General features: G+C 42.3%; 7 non-coding genes across 7 annotated transcripts; all 7 read right to left on the reverse strand.

Moving 5' to 3' along the window:
- Positions 1 to 1,101: 1,101 nt before the first annotated feature.
- trnap-ugg (transfer RNA proline (anticodon UGG)) lies at positions 1,102 to 1,173 on the reverse strand. The gene has a single exon. It is a non-coding gene; the product is annotated as a tRNA-Pro (tRNA).
- Positions 1,174 to 2,489: 1,316 nt separating this feature from the next.
- Positions 2,490 to 2,561, reverse strand: trnap-ugg (transfer RNA proline (anticodon UGG)). The gene has a single exon. It is a non-coding gene; the product is annotated as a tRNA-Pro (tRNA).
- Positions 2,562 to 6,670: 4,109 nt separating this feature from the next.
- trnap-ugg (transfer RNA proline (anticodon UGG)) lies at positions 6,671 to 6,742 on the reverse strand. Its single transcript has one exon. It is a non-coding gene; the product is annotated as a tRNA-Pro (tRNA).
- A 1,316-nt stretch (positions 6,743 to 8,058) lies between these two features.
- On the reverse strand, positions 8,059 to 8,130 carry trnap-ugg (transfer RNA proline (anticodon UGG)). Its single transcript has one exon. It is a non-coding gene; the product is annotated as a tRNA-Pro (tRNA).
- A 1,316-nt stretch (positions 8,131 to 9,446) lies between these two features.
- On the reverse strand, positions 9,447 to 9,518 carry trnap-ugg (transfer RNA proline (anticodon UGG)). The gene has a single exon. It is a non-coding gene; the product is annotated as a tRNA-Pro (tRNA).
- A 1,325-nt stretch (positions 9,519 to 10,843) lies between these two features.
- Positions 10,844 to 10,915, reverse strand: trnap-ugg (transfer RNA proline (anticodon UGG)). The gene has a single exon. It is a non-coding gene; the product is annotated as a tRNA-Pro (tRNA).
- A 1,325-nt stretch (positions 10,916 to 12,240) lies between these two features.
- Positions 12,241 to 12,312, reverse strand: trnap-ugg (transfer RNA proline (anticodon UGG)). Its single transcript has one exon. It is a non-coding gene; the product is annotated as a tRNA-Pro (tRNA).
- Between the last annotated feature and the right edge of the window lie 9,249 nt (positions 12,313 to 21,561).

Raw genomic sequence — 21,561 nt, forward strand, 5'->3', positions numbered from 1 at the left:
TTATCCCCAATAACACACACTCAGGACGAAATCATTGACACAGGACAGGAAAGAAGCATACTTTTGTCAAATCAAAGCTAAATTCGGACTATCCCATGCGATTGTCATAGCAGAAATCCAGACTGATAGGATCAGAAAAATCTCTATTAAAATTCCATTGTTTGATTTCGGGATTCTAAAGGAATCACCTGTTCTTTGTTCACAAAGTGTGGTCTTTGGCTGCTAATGCCCATTTATCCCCAGTTTTGGGATGAAATCTAATTAGGGAACAGTTTTACAGGTGTGCCTTGATATGAGGATAGTTAGTGTAATTGTCACGTACAGTTACTTATATCCAAATACACAACTGAAGACCATCTTTTTGTTTAGATGTGGTAAACAATCTGCGGACAGTCTTGCAGGGGCTCGTCCAGGATTCCAACCCGGGACCTCTTGCCCCCTAAGTGAAAATCATACCCCTAGACCAACAAGCAACAAATTTAAGAACGCAGAAAGATTTTTGACCAAACAGAAACATGTGACTGCACATGCACTATCCATTTAGTAATTTAAGAGAACAATGCATCTTTATCTTCATCATCCTTAAATTGACTTCATTCATTGTGTACTCTACCTGTCACCAAAGCTGGCTGGGATAGACTCCAGTAACCACTTGACCCTGAAAAGGAGTGGGAGGTTTTGGAAAAAATATCCCCTGCAATAAAATCTCTAGACAAAATCATTTTTTCAAGGCAAAATAGAAGCATACTTTTGTCAAATCAAAGCTCAATTCTGACTGTCCCATCCAATTGTCATAGAAGAAATCCAGATGCATTATATCAGACAAGTCTCTATTAAAAATACATTGATTGAATTTTGAAATACAATGGAATTACTTGTTCTATGTTCACTAGATTGGCATTGAGTGTGGTCTTTGGCCGCTAACACACATTTAGCTTGATTTTTGTGATAATATCTCATTACAGAGTAGTTTCACAGGTGTGCCTGGTATTGTGGTCAGTTATGGTAATTGCCATGTGCTGTTACATAGATACAAAGAAATAATGGATCATCTTGTCCTTTTGTTCAGATGTGGACAATTACCCATAATCTGTCTTGAAGGGGCTCGTCCGGGATTTGAACCCGGGACCTCTCGCACCCAAAGCGAGAATCATACCCCTAGACCAACGAGCCACATGTTAATGGATTTATGAACGCGGATGGATATCTGATTTTAAAAAAAGAAATGTGATTGCACATGCACTATCCATTTAGTAATTTAAGAGAACAATGCATCTTTATCTTCATCATCCTTATATTGACTTCATTCATTGTGTACTCTACCTGTCACCAAAGCTGGCTGGGATAGACTCCAGTAACCACTTGACCCTGAAAAGGAGTGGGAGGTTTAGGAAAGATTATCCCCAATAACACACACTCAGGACGAAATCATTGACACAGGACAGGAAAGAAGCATACTTTTGTCAAATCAAAGCTAAATTCGGACTATCCCATGCGATTGTCATAGCAGAAATCCAGACTGATAGGATCAGAAAAATCTCTATTAAAATTCCATTGTTTGATTTCGGGATTCTAAAGGAATCACCTGTTCTTTGTTCACAAAGTGTGGTCTTTGGCTGCTAATGCCCATTTATCCCCAGTTTTGGGATGAAATCTAATTAGGGAACAGTTTTACAGGTGTGCCTTGATATGAGGATAGTTAGTGTAATTGTCACGTACAGTTACTTATATCCAAATACACAACTGAAGACCATCTTTTTGTTTAGATGTGGTAAACAATCTGCGGACAGTCTTGCAGGGGCTCGTCCAGGATTCCAACCCGGGACCTCTTGCCCCCTAAGTGAAAATCATACCCCTAGACCAACAAGCAACAAATTTAAGAACGCAGAAAGATTTTTGACCAAACAGAAACATGTGACTGCACATGCACTATCCATTTAGTAATTTAAGAGAACAATGCATCTTTATCTTCATCATCCTTAAATTGACTTCATTCATTGTGTACTCTACCTGTCACCAAAGCTGGCTGGGATAGACTCCAGTAACCACTTGACCCTGAAAAGGAGTGGGAGGTTTTGGAAAAAATATCCCCTGCAATAAAATCTCTAGACAAAATCATTTTTTCAAGGCAAAATAGAAGCATACTTTTGTCAAATCAAAGCTCAATTCTGACTGTCCCATCCAATTGTCATAGAAGAAATCCAGATGCATTATATCAGACAAGTCTCTATTAAAAATACATTGATTGAATTTTGAAATACAATGGAATTACTTGTTCTTTGTTCACTAGATTGGCATTGGGCGTGGTCTTTGGCCACTAACACACATTTAGCTTGATTTTTGTGATAATATCTCATTAGAGAGTAGTTTCACAGGTGTGCCTGGTATTGTGGTCAGTTATGGTAATTGTTACATAGATACAAAGAAATAATGGATCATCTTGTCCTTTTGTTCAGATGTGGACAAATTACCCATAATCTGTCTTGAAGGGGCTCGTCCGGGATTTGAACCCGGGACCTCTCGCACCCAAAGCGAGAATCATACCCCTAGACCAACGAGCCACATGTTATTGGATTTATGAACGCGGATGGATATCTGATCAAAAAAAAAGAAATGTGATTGCACATGCACTATCCATTTAGTAATTTAAGAGAACAATGCATCTTTATCTTCATCATCCTTATATTGACTTCATTCATTGTGTACTCTACCTGTCACCAAAGCTGGCTGGGATAGACTCCAGTAACCACTTGACCCTGAAAAGGAGTGGGAGGTTTAGGAAAGATTATCCCCAATAACACACACTCAGGACGAAATCATTGACACAGGACAGGAAAGAAGCATACTTTTGTCAAATCAAAGCTAAATTCAGACTATCCCATGCGATTGTCATAGCAGAAATCCAGACTGATAGGATCAGAAAAATCTCTATTAAAATTCCATTGTTTGATTTCGGGATTCTAAAGGAATCACCTGTTCTTTGTTTACAAAGTGTGGTCTTTGGCTGCTAATGCCCATTTATCCCCAGTTTTGGGATGAAATCTAATTAGGGAACAGTTTTACAGGTGTGCCTTGATATGAGGATAGTTAGTGTAATTGTCACGTACAGTTACTTATATCCAAATAGACAACTGAAGACCATCTTTTTGTTTAGATGTGGTAAACAATCTGCGGACAGTCTTGCAGGGGCTCGTCCAGGATTTCAACCCGGGACCTCTTGCCCCCTAAGCGAGTATCATACCCCTAGACCAACAAGCAACAAATTTAAGAACGCAGAAAGATTTTTGACCAAACAGAAACATGTGACTGCACATGCACTATCCATTTAGTAATTTAAGAGAACAATGCATCTTTATCTTCATCATCCTTAAATTGACTTCATTCATTGTGTACTCTACCTGTCACCAAAGCTGGCTGGGATAGACTCCAGTAACCACTTGACCCTGAAAAGGAGTGGGAGGTTTTGGAAAAAATATCCCCTGCAATACAATCTCTAGACAAAATCATTTTTTCAAGGCAAAATAGAAGCATACTTTTGTCAAATCAAAGCTCAATTCTGACTGTCCCATCCAATTGTCATAGAAGAAATCCAGATGCATTATATCAGACAAGTCTCTATTAAAAATACATTGATTGAATTTTGAAATACAATGGAATTACTTGTTCTTTGTTCACTAGATTGGCATTGGGCGTGGTCTTTGGCCGCTAACACACATTTGGCTTGATTTTTGTGATAATATCTCATTAGAGAGTAGTTTCACAGGTGTGCCTGGTATTGTGGTCAGTTATGGTAATTGTTACATAGATACAAAGAAATAATGGATCATCTTGTCCTTTTGTTCAGATGTGGACAATTACCCATAATCTGTCTTGAAGGGGCTCGTCTGGGATTTGAACCTGGGACCTCTCGCACCCAAAGCGAGAATCATACCCCTAGACCAACGAGCCACATGTTATTGGATTTATGAACGCGGATGGATATCTGATTTTAAAAAAAGAAATGTGATTGCACATGCACTATCCATTTAGTAATTTAAGAGAACAATGCATCTTTATCTTCATCATCCTTATATTGACTTCATTCATTGTGTACTCTACCTGTCACCAAAGCTGGCTGGGATAGACTCCAGTAACCACTTGACCCTGAAAAGGAGTGGGAGGTTTAGGAAAGATTATCCCCAATAACACACACTCAGGACGAAATCATTGACACAGGACAGGAAAGAAGCATACTTTTGTCAAATCAAAGCTAAATTCAGACTATCCCATGCGATTGTCATAGCAGAAATCCAGACTGATAGGATCAGAAAAATCTCTATTAAAATTCCATTGTTTGATTTCGGGATTCTAAAGGAATCACCTGTTCTTTGTTCACAAAGTGTGGTCTTTGGCTGCTAATGCCCATTTATCCCCAGTTTTGGGATGAAATCTAATTAGGGAACAGTTTTACAGGTGTGCCTTGATATGAGGATAGTTAGTGTAATTGTCACGTACAGTTACTTATATCCAAATAGACAACTGAAGACCATCTTTTTGTTTAGATGTGGTAAACAATCTGCGGACAGTCTTGCAGGGGCTCGTCCAGGATTTCAACCCTGGACCTCTTGCCCCCTAAGTGAGTATCATACCCCTAGACCAACAAGCAACAAATTTAAGAACGCAGAAAGATTTTTGACCAAACAGAAACATGTGACTGCACATGCACTATCCATTTAGTAATTTAAGAGAACAATGCATCTTTATCTTCATCATCCTTAAATTGACTTCATTCATTGTGTACTCTACCTGTCACCAAAGCTGGCTGGGATAGACTCCAGTAACCACTTGACCCTGAAAAGGAGTGGGAGGTTTTGGAAAAAATATCCCCTGCAATACAATCTCTAGACAAAATCATTTTTTCAAGGCAAAATAGAAGCATACTTTTGTCAAATCAAAGCTCAATTCTGACTGTCCCATCCAATTGTCATAGAAGAAATCCAGATGCATTATATCAGACAAGTCTCTATTAAAAATACATTGATTGAATTTTGAAATACAATGGAATTACTTGTTCTATGTTCACTAGATTGGCATTGAGTGTGGTCTTTGGCCGCTAACACACATTTAGCTTGATTTTTGTGATAATATCTCATTAGCGAGTAGTTTCACAGGTGTGCCTGGTACTGTGGTCAGTTATGGTAATTGCCATGTGCTGTTACATAGATACAAAGAAATAATGGATCATCTTGTCCTTTTGTTCAGATGTGGACAATTACCCATAATCTGTCTTGAAGGGGCTCGTCTGGGATTTGAACCTGGGACCTCTCGCACCCAAAGCGAGAATCATACCCCTAGACCAACGAGCCACATGTTATTGGATTTATGAACGCGGATGGATATCTGATTTTAAAAAAAGAAATGTGATTGCACATGCACTATCCATTTAGTAATTTAAGAGAACAATGCATCTTTATCTTCATCATCCTTATATTGACTTCATTCATTGTGTATTCTACCTGTCACCAAAGCTGGCTGGGATAGACTCCAGTAACCACTTGACCCTGAAAAGGAGTGGGAGGTTTAGGAAAGATTATCCCCAATAACACACACTCAGGACGAAATCATTGACACAGGACAGGAAAGAAGCATACTTTTGTCAAATCAAAGCTAAATTCAGACTATCCCATGCGATTGTCATAGCAGAAATCCAGACTGATAGGATCAGAAAAATCTCTATTAAAATTCCATTGTTTGATTTCGGGATTCTAAAGGAATCACCTGTTCTTTGTTCACAAAGTGTGGTCTTTGGCTGCTAATGCCCATTTATCCCCAGTTTTGGGATGAAATCTAATTAGGGAACAGTTTTACAGGTGTGCCTTGATATGAGGATAGTTAGTGTAATTGTCACGTACAGTTACTTATATCCAAATACACAACTGAAGACCATCTTTTTGTTTAGATGTGGTAAACAATCTGCGGACAGTCTTGCAGGGGCTCGTCCAGGATTCCAACCCGGGACCTCTTGCCCCCTAAGTGAAAATCATACCCCTAGACCAACAAGCAACAAATTTAAGAACGCAGAAAGATTTTTGACCAAACAGAAACATGTGACTGCACATGCACTATCCATTTAGTAATTTAAGAGAACAATGCATCTTTATCTTCATCATCCTTAAATTGACTTCATTCATTGTGTACTCTACCTGTCACCAAAGCTGGCTGGGATAGACTCCAGTAACCACTTGACCCTGAAAAGGAGTGGGAGGTTTTGGAAAAAATATCCCCTGCAATAAAATCTCTAGACAAAATCATTTTTTCAAGGCAAAATAGAAGCATACTTTTGTCAAATCAAAGCTCAATTCTGACTGTCCCATCCAATTGTCATAGAAGAAATCCAGATGCATTATATCAGACAAGTCTCTATTAAAAATACATTGATTGAATTTTGAAATACAATGGAATTACTTGTTCTATGTTCACTAGATTGGCATTGAGTGTGGTCTTTGGCCGCTAACACACATTTAGCTTGATTTTTGTGATAATATCTCATTACAGAGTAGTTTCACAGGTGTGCCTGGTATTGTGGTCAGTTATGGTAATTGCCATGTGCTGTTACATAGATACAAAGAAATAATGGATCATCTTGTCCTTTTGTTCAGATGTGGACAATTACCCATAATCTGTCTTGAAGGGGCTCGTCCGGGATTTGAACCCGGGACCTCTCGCACCCAAAGCGAGAATCATACCCCTAGACCAACGAGCCACATGTTAATGGATTTATGAACGCGGATGGATATCTGATTTTAAAAAAAGAAATGTGATTGCACATGCACTATCCATTTAGTAATTTAAGAGAACAATGCATCTTTATCTTCATCATCCTTATATTGACTTCATTCATTGTGTACTCTACCTGTCACCAAAGCTGGCTGGGATAGACTCCAGTAACCACTTGACCCTGAAAAGGAGTGGGAGGTTTAGGAAAGATTATCCCCAATAACACACACTCAGGACGAAATCATTGACACAGGACAGGAAAGAAGCATACTTTTGTCAAATCAAAGCTAAATTCAGACTATCCCATGCGATTGTCATAGCAGAAATCCAGACTGATAGGATCAGAAAAATCTCTATTAAAATTCCATTGTTTGATTTCGGGATTCTAAAGGAATCACCTGTTCTTTGTTTACAAAGTGTGGTCTTTGGCTGCTAATGCCCATTTATCCCCAGTTTTGGGATGAAATCTAATTAGGGAACAGTTTTACAGGTGTGCCTTGATATGAGGATAGTTAGTGTAATTGTCACGTACAGTTACTTATATCCAAATAGACAACTGAAGACCATCTTTTTGTTTAGATGTGGTAAACAATCTGCGGACAGTCTTGAAGGGGCTCGTCCAGGATTTCAACCCGGGACCTCTTGCCCCCTAAGTGAAAATCATACCCCTAGACCAACAAGCAACAAATTTAAGAACGCAGAAAGATTTTTGACCAAACAGAAACATGTGACTGCACATGCACTATCCATTTAGTAATTTAAGAGAACAATGCATCTTTATCTTCATCATCCTTAAATTGACTTCATTCATTGTGTACTCTACCTGTCACCAAAGCTGGCTGGGATAGACTCCAGTAACCACTTGACCCTGAAAAGGAGTGGGAGGTTTTGGAAAAAATATCCCCTGCAATAAAATCTCTAGACAAAATCATTTTTTCAAGGCAAAATAGAAGCATACTTTTGTCAAATCAAAGCTCAATTCTGACTGTCCCATCCAATTGTCATAGAAGAAATCCAGATGCATTATATCAGACAAGTCTCTATTAAAAATACATTGATTGAATTTTGAAATACAATGGAATTACTTGTTCTTTGTTCACTAGATTGGCATTGGGCGTGGTCTTTGGCCGCTAACACACATTTAGCTTGATTTTTGTGATAATATCTCATTAGAGAGTAGTATCACAGGTGTGCCTGGTATTGTGGTCAGTTATGGTAATTGTTACATAGATACAAAGAAATAATGGATCATCTTGTCCTTTTGTTCAGATGTGGACAAATTACCCATAATCTGTCTTGAAGGGGCTCGTCCGGGATTTGAACCCGGGACCTCTCGCACCCAAAGCGAGAATCATACCCCTAGACCAACGAGCCACATGTTATTGGATTTATGAACGCAGATGGATATCTGATTTTAAAAAAAGAAATGTGATTGCACATGCACTATCCATTTAGTAATTTAAGAGAACAATGCATCTTTATCTTCATCATCCTTATATTGACTTCATTCATTGTGTACTCTACCTGTCACCAAAGCTGGCTGGGATAGACTCCAGTAACCACTTGACCCTGAAAAGGAGTGGGAGGTTTAGGAAAGATTATCCCCAATAACACACACTCAGGACGAAATCATTGACACAGGACAGGAAAGAAGCATACTTTTGTCAAATCAAAGCTAAATTCGGACTATCCCATGCGATTGTCATAGCAGAAATCCAGACTGATAGGATCAGAAAAATCTCTATTAAAATTCCATTGTTTGATTTCGGGATTCTAAAGGAATCACCTGTTCTTTGTTCACAAAGTGTGGTCTTTGGCTGCTAATGCCCATTTATCCCCAGTTTTGGGATGAAATCTAATTAGGGAACAGTTTTACAGGTGTGCCTTGATATGAGGATAGTTAGTGTAATTGTCACGTACAGTTACTTATATCCAAATACACAACTGAAGACCATCTTTTTGTTTAGATGTGGTAAACAATCTGCGGACAGTCTTGCAGGGGCTCGTCCAGGATTCCAACCCGGGACCTCTTGCCCCCTAAGTGAAAATCATACCCCTAGACCAACAAGCAACAAATTTAAGAACGCAGAAAGATTTTTGACCAAACAGAAACATGTGACTGCACATGCTCTATCCATTTAGTAATTTAAGAGAACAATGCATCTTTATCTTCATCATCCTTAAATTGACTTCATTCATTGTGTACTCTACCTGTCACCAAAGCTGGCTGGGATAGACTCCAGTAACCACTTGACCCTGAAAAGGAGTGGGAGGTTTTGGAAAAAATATCCCCTGCAATAAAATCTCTAGACAAAATCATTTTTTCAAGGCAAAATAGAAGCATACTTTTGTCAAATCAAAGCTCAATTCTGACTGTCCCATCCAATTGTCATAGAAGAAATCCAGATGCATTATATCAGACAAGTCTCTATTAAAAATACATTGATTGAATTTTGAAATACAATGGAATTACTTGTTCTTTGTTCACTAGATTGGCATTGGGCGTGGTCTTTGGCCGCTAACACACATTTAGCTTGATTTTTGTGATAATATCTCATTAGAGAGTAGTATCACAGGTGTGCCTGGTATTGTGGTCAGTTATGGTAATTGTTACATAGATACAAAGAAATAATGGATCATCTTGTCCTTTTGTTCAGATGTGGACAAATTACCCATAATCTGTCTTGAAGGGGCTCGTCCGGGATTTGAACCCGGGACCTCTCGCACCCAAAGCGAGAATCATACACCTAGACCAACGAGCCACATGTTATTGGATTTATGAACGCAGATGGATATCTGATTTTAAAAAAAGAAATGTGATTGCACTTGCACTATCCATTTAGTAATTTAAGAGAACAATGCATCTTTATCTTCATCATCCTTATATTGACTTCATTCATTGTGTACTCTACCTGTCACCAAAGCTGGCTGGGATAGACTCCAGTAACCACTTGACCCTGAAAAGGAGTGGGAGGTTTAGGAAAGATTATCCCCAATAACACACACTCAGGACGAAATCATTGACACAGGACAGGAAAGAAGCATACTTTTGTCAAATCAAAGCTAAATTCGGACTATCCCATGCGATTGTCATAGCAGAAATCCAGACTGATAGGATCAGAAAAATCTCTATTAAAATTCCATTGTTTGATTTCGGGATTCTAAAGGAATCACCTGTTCTTTGTTCACAAAGTGTGGTCTTTGGCTGCTAATGCCCATTTATCCCCAGTTTTGGGATGAAATCTAATTAGGGAACAGTTTTACAGGTGTGCCTTGATATGAGGATAGTTAGTGTAATTGTCACGTACAGTTACTTATATCCAAATACACAACTGAAGACCATCTTTTTGTTTAGATGTGGTAAACAATCTGCGGACAGTCTTGCAGGGGCTCGTCCAGGATTCCAACCCGGGACCTCTTGCCCCCTAAGTGAAAATCATACCCCTAGACCAACAAGCAACAAATTTAAGAACGCAGAAAGATTTTTGACCAAACAGAAACATGTGACTGCACATGCACTATCCATTTAGTAATTTAAGAGAACAATGCATCTTTATCTTCATCATCCTTAAATTGACTTCATTCATTGTGTACTCTACCTGTCACCAAAGCTGGCTGGGATAGACTCCAGTAACCACTTGACCCTGAAAAGGAGTGGGAGGTTTTGGAAAAAATATCCCCTGCAATAAAATCTCTAGACAAAATCATTTTTTCAAGGCAAAATAGAAGCATACTTTTGTCAAATCAAAGCTAAATTCTGACTGTCCCATCCAATTGTCATAGAAGAAATCCAGATGCATTATATCAGACAAGTCTCTATTAAAAATACATTGATTGAATTTTGAAATACAATGGAATTACTTGTTCTATGTTCACTAGATTGGCATTGAGTGTGGTCTTTGGCCGCTAACACACATTTAGCTTGATTTTTGTGATAATATCTCATTACAGAGTAGTTTCACAGGTGTGCCTGGTATTGTGGTCAGTTATGGTAATTGCCATGTGCTGTTACATAGATACAAAGAAATAATGGATCATCTTGTCCTTTTGTTCAGATGTGGACAATTACCCATAATCTGTCTTGAAGGGGCTCGTCCGGGATTTGAACCCGGGACCTCTCGCACCCAAAGCGAGAATCATACCCCTAGACCAACGAGCCACATGTTAATGGATTTATGAACGCGGATGGATATCTGATTTTAAAAAAAGAAATGTGATTGCACATGCACTATCCATTTAGTAATTTAAGAGAACAATGCATCTTTATCTTCATCATCCTTATATTGACTTCATTCATTGTGTACTCTACCTGTCACCAAAGCTGGCTGGGATAGACTCCAGTAACCACTTGACCCTGAAAAGGAGTGGGAGGTTTAGGAAAGATTATCCCCAATAACACACACTCAGGACGAAATCATTGACACAGGACAGGAAAGAAGCATACTTTTGTCAAATCAAAGCTAAATTCGGACTATCCCATGCGATTGTCATAGCAGAAATCCAGACTGATAGGATCAGAAAAATCTCTATTAAAATTCCATTGTTTGATTTCGGCATTCTAATGGAATTACTTGTTCTTTGTTCACAAAGTGTGGTCTTTGGCTGCTAATGCCCATTTATCCCCAGTTTTGGGATGAAATCTAATTAGTGAACAGTTTTACAGGTGTGTCTTGTTATGAGGCTGGTTAGTGTAATTGTCATGTACAGTTACTTATATCCAAATACACAACTGAAGACCATCTTTTTGTTTAGATGTGGTAAACAATCTACGGACAGTCTTGCAGGGGCTCGTCCAGGATTTCAACCCGGGACCTCTTGCACCCTAAGCGAGTATCATACCCCTAGACCAACAAGCAACAAATTTAAGAACGCAGAAAGATTTTTGACCAAACAGAAACATGTGACTGCACATGCACTATCCATTTAGTAATTTAAGAGAACAATGCATCTTTATCTTCATCATCCTTAAATTGACTTCATTCATTGTGTACTCTACCTGTCACCAAAGCTGGCTGGGATAGACTCCAGTAACCACTTGACCCTGAAAAGGAGTGGGAGGTTTTGGAAAAAATATCCCCTGCAATAAAATCTCTAGACAAAATCATTTTTTCAAGGCAAAATAGAAGCATACTTTTGTCAAATCAAAGCTCAATTCTGACTGTCCCATCCAATTGTCATAGAAGAAATCCAGATGCATTATATCAGACAAGTCTCTATTAAAAATACATTGATTGAATTTTGAAATACAATGGAATTACTTGTTCTATGTTCACTAGATTGGCATTGAGTGTGGTCTTTGGCCGCTAACACACATTTAGCTTGATTTTTGTGATAATATCTCATTACAGAGTAGTTTCACAGGTGTGCCTGGTATTGTGGTCAGTTATGGTAATTGCCATGTGCTATTACATAGATACAAAGAAATAATGGATCATCTTGTCCTTTTGTTCAGATGTGGACAATTACCCATAATCTGTCTTGAAGGGGCTCGTCCGGGATTTGAACCCGGGACCTCTCGCACCCAAAGAGAGAATCATACCCCTAGACCAACGAGCCACATGTTAATGGATTTATGAACGCGGATGGATATCTGATTTTAAAAAAAGAAATGTGATTGCACATGCACTATCCATTTAGTAATTTAAGAGAACAATGCATCTTTATCTTCATCATCCTTATATTGACTTCATTCATTGTGTACTCTACCTGTCACCAAAGCTGGCTGGGATAGACTCCAGTAACCACTTGACCCTGAAAAGGAGTGGGAGGTTTAGGAAAGATTATCCCCAATAACACACACTCAGGACGAAATCATTGACACAGGACAGGAAAGAAGCATACTTTTGTCAAATCAAAGCTAAATTCGGACTATCCCATGCGATTGTCATAGCAGAAATCCAGACTGATAGGATCAGAAAAATCTCTATTAAAATTCCATTGTTTGATTTCGGCATTCTAATGGAATTACTTGTTCTTTGTTCACAAAGTGTGGTCTTTGGCTGCTAATGCCCATTTATCCCCAGTTTTGGGATGAAATCTAATTAGTGAACAGTTTTACAGGTGTGTCTTGTTATGAGGCTGGTTAGTGTAATTGTCATGTACAGTTACTTATATCCAAATACACAACTGAAGACCATCTTTTTGTTTAGATGTGGTAAACAATCTACGGACAGTCTTGCAGGGGCTCGTCCAGGATTTCAACCCGGGACCTCTTGCACCCTAAGCGAGTATCATACCCCTAGACCAACAAGCAACAAATTTAAGAACGCAGAAAGATTTTTGACCAAACAGAAACATGTGACTGCACATGCACTATCCATTTAGTGATTTACGAGAACACTACATTTTTATCTTCATCATATTGACTCCATTCATTGTGTACTCTACCTGTCACCAAAGCTGGCTGGGATAAACTTCAGTAACCACTTGACCCAGAAAAGTAGTGGGAGGTTTTGGAAAAATTATCCCCTGCAACACAAACTCTAGACAAAATCATTTTTTCAAGGCAAAATAGAAGCATACTTTTGTCAAATCAAAGCTCAATTCTGACTGTCCCATCCAATTGTCCTAGAAGAAATCCAGATGCATTATATCAGACAAGTCTCTATTAGAAATACATTGATTGAATTTTGAAATACAATGGAATTACTTGTTCTTTGTTCACTAGATTGGCATTGGGTGTGGTCTTTGGCCGCTAACACACATTTAGCTTGATTTTTGTGATAATATCTCTAATTGCCTGGTATTCTGGTCTGTTATGGTAATTGCAATGTGCTGTTACTTAGATACAAAGAAATAATGGAGCACCTTGTCCTTTTGTTCAGATATGGACAATTACCCATATTCTGTCTTGAAGGGGCTCATCCGGGATTTGAACTTGGGACCTCTCGCACCCAAAGTAAGAATCATACCCCTAGACCAACGAGCCACATGTTATTGGATTTATGAATGCGGATGGATATCTGATTTTAAAAAAAGAAACGTGATTGCGCATGCACTATACATTTAGTAAGGTTTTAGACCAAACAGAAACCACTTGACCCCAAAAAGTAGTGGGAGGTTTTGGAAAAATTATCTCCTGCAACACAAACTCTAGACAAAATCGTTTTTTCAAGGCAAAATAGAAGCATACTTTTGTCAAATCAAGTCAAGTGCCTGGTATCAAGGTCAGTTATTGTTATTGCCATGTACTGTTACTTAGATAGAAAGCAATAATGGAACACTATGTCCTTTTGTTCAGACGTGGTAAATTTTCCATAAACTGTCTTGACAGTTATCATCCAGGATTTGAACCTGGGACCTTTCGCACCCAAAGTGAGAGTAATACCCCAAGACCAACGAACCACAAAACAATAAACAGGTAAGGATTTCTGTCCAAACGGAATCATGATTGCACAATCACTATCCATTTGTCGATTTAAGTGAACAATGAATCTTTATCTTCAACATCCTTGTAAAGATAAAGATAAGATAAAGATACTTTATTGATCCCTGCTTGGGAAATTGGGGTTTTGCAGTGTCAGAGTGAGGCTCAAGATACAAACATACAAAAATGGGTGACAAGAGAGAAAAGAACAATCAATCAGAAAGAAACATTATTGAAAAACAGTTGTATTGCTTGACAGCTCTGGTGATAAACAGGCAGACCTTAAATGGTTTTATTTTATTGCAAATGGATGACAAGTTATAGAGTCCAATGGAGTGAGGTAGGAATGATCTCCTGTAGCGGTTGGTGTGACAGCAAAGCTACTTTAGCCTATTGGAGAAGGTGGTCCGCTGACTGTCAAGTAGAGGATGGTCCGGATTATCCATCATGGATGTGAGTTTATTTAAAGTCCTCTCCATCACAGCTTCAAACGTGTCCATTTTACATCCGATTACAGAACCAACTCTTCTGATCAGTTTGTTCAGTCTATTAGTGTCCCTGACAAATATGCTGCTCCCCCATCAGATCCCCGAGAAGAACAGAGTGCTGACCTCAACAGACTGGTAGACAATCTCGAGCATCCTGCTGCACATGTTGAAGGACCTTAGTCTCCTCAGGAAGTAGAGTCTGCTGCTGGCCTTCTTATGCACAGCAGTGTTGTTGTTGCTCTTCCAGCTCAGTCTGTTGTCGATGGTTACTCCCAAGTACTTGTTCCCCTCTACCTCTGTCACATCTCTGCCCAAGATGCGGAGAGGCCGGGAAGCTGGTGGTTTCTTCCTGAAGTCCACCACCATCTCTCTGGTCTTTTACACATTGAGCAGCAGGTGGTTTGCGCCAGCCCACCTCACGAATTTCCCTGTACTCCTCCTCCCGTCCACCAGTAATGCAGCCAACAACCGCAGAGTCTTCAGAGAATTTCTGAAGATGGCATGACTCAGAGTTATACTGGAAGTCACTGGTATACAAAGTTAACAGGAAGGGAGAAACCACAGTGCCCTGTTGGGCCCCCACACTGCTCGTCACCATGTCAGACAAGATACTGCCCATTCGGACAAACTGCGGCCACTCCGACAAGTAGTCAATGATCCAGGAGACCAAGGCCCTATCCACACCCATCAGCCGCAGCTTCTTACCCATTAACCAGGGCTGGATGGTGTTAAACTCAATGGAGAAATCAAAGAATGTGACCCTCACAGTAGCTGCGTTTACATGGGCAAAAGTAATCGGAAAGAATGCCTGATCGGAAGAAAAATGTGTCATGTAAACACGCCGTTCGGAATATTCTGCCTCGATCAGACTCAATCGGATCAAAATTTCTTTCCAGTCGGGAAAGGTGGGTTACGCTGATTGTTGATCCGATCGTTGTGCATGTAAACGGTTCATTCCGATTGTGTGTCACTACTGCTCTGGTTTGCGTCAAGCATAGACGGTGTTTTGCTCCAGAGAAAGCTTTGGAGCTCAAACAGGACCGACTCTGCGGACGCCCGGTGCTAAGCGCCGCTCCGCTCTCGCCCCGCTGGCTCTTGGCCTCTCCCCTCTCTTACACCCCTCACGAGGGGGGTGCCGGAGAGGAGCGCTTCGTGCCCAGTGATGTCTGGACCCTGCACGGTCCTGGCTTGGGTGCCGATGGACCGAGCGAACTGTGTCTTTGAGCAGAGCAGCCGATTTTTTAACTTTGTGTTTGAGGGGAAGGGAGGATGCTTTGTTACATGTGCATTTTGTTGTTTTGTTATGTGTGGAAGAATTCAGCCTGCGATCCGTCCCGCCGCTCTGGGTTAGTGGCTGCCGAACGCAGGAGAACCGTGTGTCCGAGCAGAGCTCGGACTTCCAGCTCACACAGCGCCTTTGGGGTGGTGAGTGAGCTTTTCAAAGCAGAATGTCGCTCAGTCCTTAGAAACTGTTCAAACAATCACGTGGATTTGTGTTTTCAGTCGTGTCCTGACAAAATGAAGGCTGATGTTATTCCCACATATTTACGTGCAGCCAAGATGCAGATTGCAGCACATCCCACATGGATTTTTTGTTCATCAAACAAAGCTAGTATTGTTAGCGCGTGTTAGCCTTCTCCTGGGAGCTCCGTTCTTCCACAAAAAAGCACTGACCACACGGATTAAAAATAAAATGATGAGCAAACAGGCGCTTCATAATTGTCATGGTGCCTCTGTGAGTTATCCTCCCCCTCCCAGCTCTGCTCTGCTCCCGACTCACCAGCTGTGACTACTCACCTCATCAGCCACCTGTGCTTCTTAAGGAGACCCAGCTGCAGCATTCTTCGCCAGTTCGTTAACCCTGATGGTGCCTAGTAGAGCCCTGCGCGGGACTATTTTCTTCATCCCGCTCCCGCCCGCGCCCGCTGAATTTCTGACCAATCCCGCCCGCTCCCGCAACGTATGCGTTACACTCCCGCCCGCTCCCGCAATATGTATGTCCACTCCCGCCCGCACCCGCAAAACTCATAGAATTAAGTCCCGCACAGTAATAGAGATGCATTGATTTTGTATCGTCTCCCGTCCCGCAGGAAAAAAACACGTATTTTGTTTTGATGATATTAAAGTTTAATTAAGAGATTCGTGTCCCTCCTCCAGCCTCATATTTTCATGCATTCCTCTTTTTTGAAATTTGCAACTTAATTATTAAATATATTTTTACAAATTATGTTCGGTTAAAAGTGTGCGTGTGTCCGCGCGCAGACAGACGGCCTGAAGCGCGCTGAACCAGCCGGTAAAGATGCAGGTCAAAGTCATTTGAATTTATGGAGGAAAAAAACATTAATGGTTCAACAGAGCTGAAAATCTATGAATTAATTTTTTCCTGACAGAAAAATACTTTTAGCTTCAGCCTTTTCCAGTTTTGCTGATTCGCAGATCTGAGAACCATGCGTGACTCACGATGAACCTCGCTTGAGGTTCTTTTCTGCTTCATCCACTGACATCATGTCCCTGCCAGGTAACCTGCTCCATCCTTATCCGCGCAGTGTTGCCGGATAGATTGACAGCTCTTTCATCCGTGTGCTGCGCTATCTACCCTGACTATCGTGTTAACCTATGATGACCGTATTTTGCGCTCTCTCTGTAGAATACACTGGGAGCGCGGGGAAAAACAACTGTCAGCTACAGAGTATATGAACAGGTAGAGAGGAAAAGCAGGTAAAGAGGCGGAGGAGGGGCTTTGGCTTCAAACTCTGTCAGAGAGATGGAAACACGGGCGTCAGATTCAGACGCAGCTTTCACTGCGGGAGTTGAAGCAGACTTTCGCTGGGATGATTTTATAAACCCAAACATGGAAACATGATTACCAAGTAGAACTCTTCAAAATTATAAACCTGATCTCTCCACATTCTTGGTGTCTATCATGCATTTTTGCACACATCGCTCCATGCAGCGATCAGACCAGAACCTCTAGCTGGTAGCTCCGCCTACACGGGACCGCGGTATCAGGCTTTAAAGAACACACTAAGAGGCGGGGTGGGGCGCTGCACACCCCCAACAACAGGTTAGATGACAGAGGCCATTGGGCGTCTCTACCTGGTGCCTTCACGGAGCTTCAGTACATAAGAATCCAACAGCCGCTCAGCCTAACGTAGTCTGCTAATATATATTCACGAGATATTCATGGCAGCACTGATCCCGCGGGTTTTTTTTTCTGCCGCCCGCTCCCGCCCGCAGCACAATTGAAACCGCCCAATCCCGCGAGATTTGGGTTGGGTCCCGCGGGACCCGGTGGGACCCAATCCCAATGCAGCCCTCTAGTGCCTAGTCTCACTGAGCGCTACATCTGGCCCCCTTGTCTCACATCTCTTGCTAAACTTGTCTTTGTTGTGCCTCAGGAATCTCATGCCACGAGAGTCACCTGAGTCTGACACCACCTCGAGCAGCAGCTGTCCTCCTGATTACTCGGAAGCCTTCATCCCTTCAAGATCCTCAGCCACGCCGCTCCTCAAGAACTCCCGCCACGCCACTCATCAAGATCTCCAGCCACGACAGTCGATCCAACTCTGGTTCCCCACAGAACCTCAACTGGACCTCCGGCCTCGCCTTGGCCTCGGCCTCGCCAAAGCCTCCAGCTACTCTAATCCTCAGGACCTCTTGGCTCCACAAAATAAATCTCATTTACTCTCCCAACCACTTACCTGTCTCCTCCTTCTGGGTTACAGCATCTGGGTCCGTCTCGTGTTCGTATCATGACAATAATATTCATAACATTAATAAAAGCACGTTTTAAAGATCGTCTCGTACATTACCGAGCTGCAGCATAAATCTATATGAGAGCAAGGTTTTTTTTACTGTGGGACTCATTTCCTTTTTTGGTATTTTCAACACTACTGCGCATGCCCAAATGATTTATTCCAACCGAAAGTGTAACCATGTGAACGTTTCTTCTAATCGGAAAAAGGTTTTCTGTGCCCATGTGCACGGTTGAATTTTAATCCGACCATTGATCCGATCAAGATATTTTGCCCATGTAACCGCGGCTAGTGTCTCCCCCTCCATCCAGGTGAAAATGAGTACACTGCAGGTAAATAACAGCATCCTGCACCCCTAGGCGTGGCTGGTAGGCAAACTGAAGTGGATCCAGAGATGGTTTCACCAGAGGTCTCAGGTGGGCCAACAAAATCTTTTCCAGCACTTTAGCTGCATGGGACATGAGGGCAAGAAGACGGTTCAGTCTTCTTGGGAACAGGCAACAGACATGCGGTTTTCCAGGTGGCCGACACCCTCATCAGACTGAGGCTCAGGTAAAGAGGCACTGGAAAACCGTGGATAGCTGGGCAGTGCAGGACTCCAGTATCCTGGCTGAAGTTTCAGTCTGGTCAGGTGGGCAACAGGAAGATGAGGAAGAGGGGGGTTGCACAATGAGGGGTGGGGGATTGTGAAGATGTTGGGGGAGGGGTGGGGTAGACCTGGGTAGGAGAGCCGAATCTATTGAAAAAGATGTTCAGGTCATTAGCTCTTTCTCTGTGCCCTCACACAATCTGCTTCTCCCCCCACATCCGGTAATCTTCATCATCCCAGTCCACACCCCTCTCATGTTGTTTTTCTGGAGTTTTGCCTCCAGCTTTCCCTTGTAGGAGTTCTTGCATTCCCTCAACTTGTCTCTCAGCCGGTGCCGCACCCTCTTCAGCCACCCCTTGTCTCCCAACCTGAAGGCCCTCTTCTTTTCATTCCAAAGGGTCTTCAGGTCACTTGTAATACACGACTTATTGTTGGGGTAACAGCAGACAGTCCTCGAGGGCATGATGGTGTTCTCACAGAATTTTATGTATTCGGTGATACAGTCAGTCGTGCTGTTGATGCAGACAGAGACCCACCTGGGGCATTAGCATACAGCAGATCCAGGATTTTGTTTTCACGGGTGGGGCCATCCACATACTGTGTAAATTCAGTAAGAGTCCCGTCCAAGTTGACATGGTTAAAGTCCCCGGTGATAACTATAAATGCATTTGGTTGATGTTCCTGTAGCCAGGAAATGGTGTACTGGTCCTGATGACGTCAGCAGCGGCGTCAGCATCAGCTGAGGGTGGAATGTAAACAGAAACCACGATGGCGGATGTAAACTCCCGGGGCAAATAGTAAGGCTGCAATCCCAACGGCAAGAGTTCAACGTTCGGGCAACAAATTCGCTCCTTGATACAAACATGTGTTGGATTGCATCATCGCTCGTTCACGTACAGTACGTACAGTATTATTCCCCCTCCTTTCTTCTTACCGGATGCAGTGGCGTCTCTGTCCGCCTGCTCGGTCACAAAGCCGGGTAAAACGACACAATGGTCCGAGGGATGCGGATGGAGCCACGTCTCAGTGAAACACAGTAAACTGCTCTCCCGGTACTACCTCTGTTGTTTATGTCCCTTCCAGCTCATCCGTCTTGTTAGCAAGAGAGCGTACATTCCCCGTGATGATCACCGGAACAGCGGGCTAATGTTTCCACTTCTCTGCTTTGACCCGAGCTCCGGCCCGGCGTCCCCGCCGTCTCTTTAAAATTTCTCCTGGGATGTCGTATCTGAACACCAGCGGCAGAACGGGCCTGCTCAGAGCAAACAGCCAATCGCGGGTGTAAACAAAAGACTTGCCACTGTGCGGGTTACACTCAGCTACGAGGAGTAACCAGAGTAGCAGAAAAAGTAATCACAGAAGCCTGGAGCAAATAAAATCCATGTTGTTGACTGTGGTGGTGTCTGAAGTGTCCAAAAGAAAAACAAAAAAGACCCAAAAAAAGAACAAGACTAGTTAACGACTAAAGACAAAAAGGCAAGGAAAGTCCTAACGAACCGGAGCCACTGCAACAGGTAGTCAAATAATTAAAGATTTAAATCAAATTAATCGGAATTTAAGTGGATTAAGGATTAATCACTATTTGCAGTTACACCTGAATCGTGGTGCCTCTGTCAGATCACCTCCCCCCTCACAGCTCCTGCTCTACTGATTGGAACCAGCCGCCCATCATCACCTCATCATCTGCCAGACCTTCTTAAGGGAGCGGCTCACCAGAATTCAACACCAGTTCGTTAAACTCTCTCCGGTGCTTAAGTCTGGCCTTTTAGTCAAATTTATTATTCCTGTTTGCGTCCTACTCACCACGCCTTCTACTTACCTTCAGGTTCATTTCCAAGGGTCAAGCTGGTTCCTCCTCATCCAGAGCTCCACTCCACATCTCAAATGGGTTCCGCTGTCCTCGGTTGGTTCCGTCGTCCTCGACGTCCACGCCTCGCCTCAAGTTGGTTTTGCCGTCATCGGCGTCCACGCCTCACCTCAAGTTGGTTCCGTCATCCTCGACGTCCACGCCTCGCCTCGAGTTGGTTCCGCCGTCCTCGGCGCCCACGCCTCGTCTCCTCTGGTTCCACGCCCAGACGCGTCCTCGCGCCTTTCCCCCTCAAGCTCCGCTGTCCTCAGCGGCCCACGCAGAACTCACTACCTTCGGCCTCCAGGACGATTGCTGCTCCCTCCGGAGGATCTTCTTCCAAGCTCTCCATATTCCTCTGTACTTTACCCCCTGGGTGAATTAAAACATTTTCTTAGTATTTCTGGCTCTGAGTTACTTCTGGTTTCCAGCATCTGTGTCTGCCACGTCTTTGACGATCATGACAGAACGAACTGGCCCTCACCCAGACCCAGCTGACCCGGAAGGACTCCTCTTCGCCGTTACGCAGCAAGGACTTGCGCTCTGTCATCAAGCCGAGACCCTCAACCAGATGGCTTCAGTCCAGTAAGATTTATTCTGACGTTTGGCGGCATTTCTCAAGCCTTAGTTGAGCTAACAGGTCAACAATCAGCCACGGCAACATCTAGCTCATCATCTCCCCCTGCTGGGGGTTCCAATCAACCCACCACCACCTGGACTCAGGAAAACTTAAGCCTACAACCCGAACCATTTCAAGGTGA

This window comes from Oryzias latipes, chromosome 23 (genome assembly GCF_053564925.1).
Source record: "Oryzias latipes strain Hd-rR chromosome 23, Olatipes_Hd-rR_3.1".
Classification (NCBI taxonomy): domain Eukaryota; kingdom Metazoa; phylum Chordata; class Actinopteri; order Beloniformes; family Adrianichthyidae; genus Oryzias; species Oryzias latipes.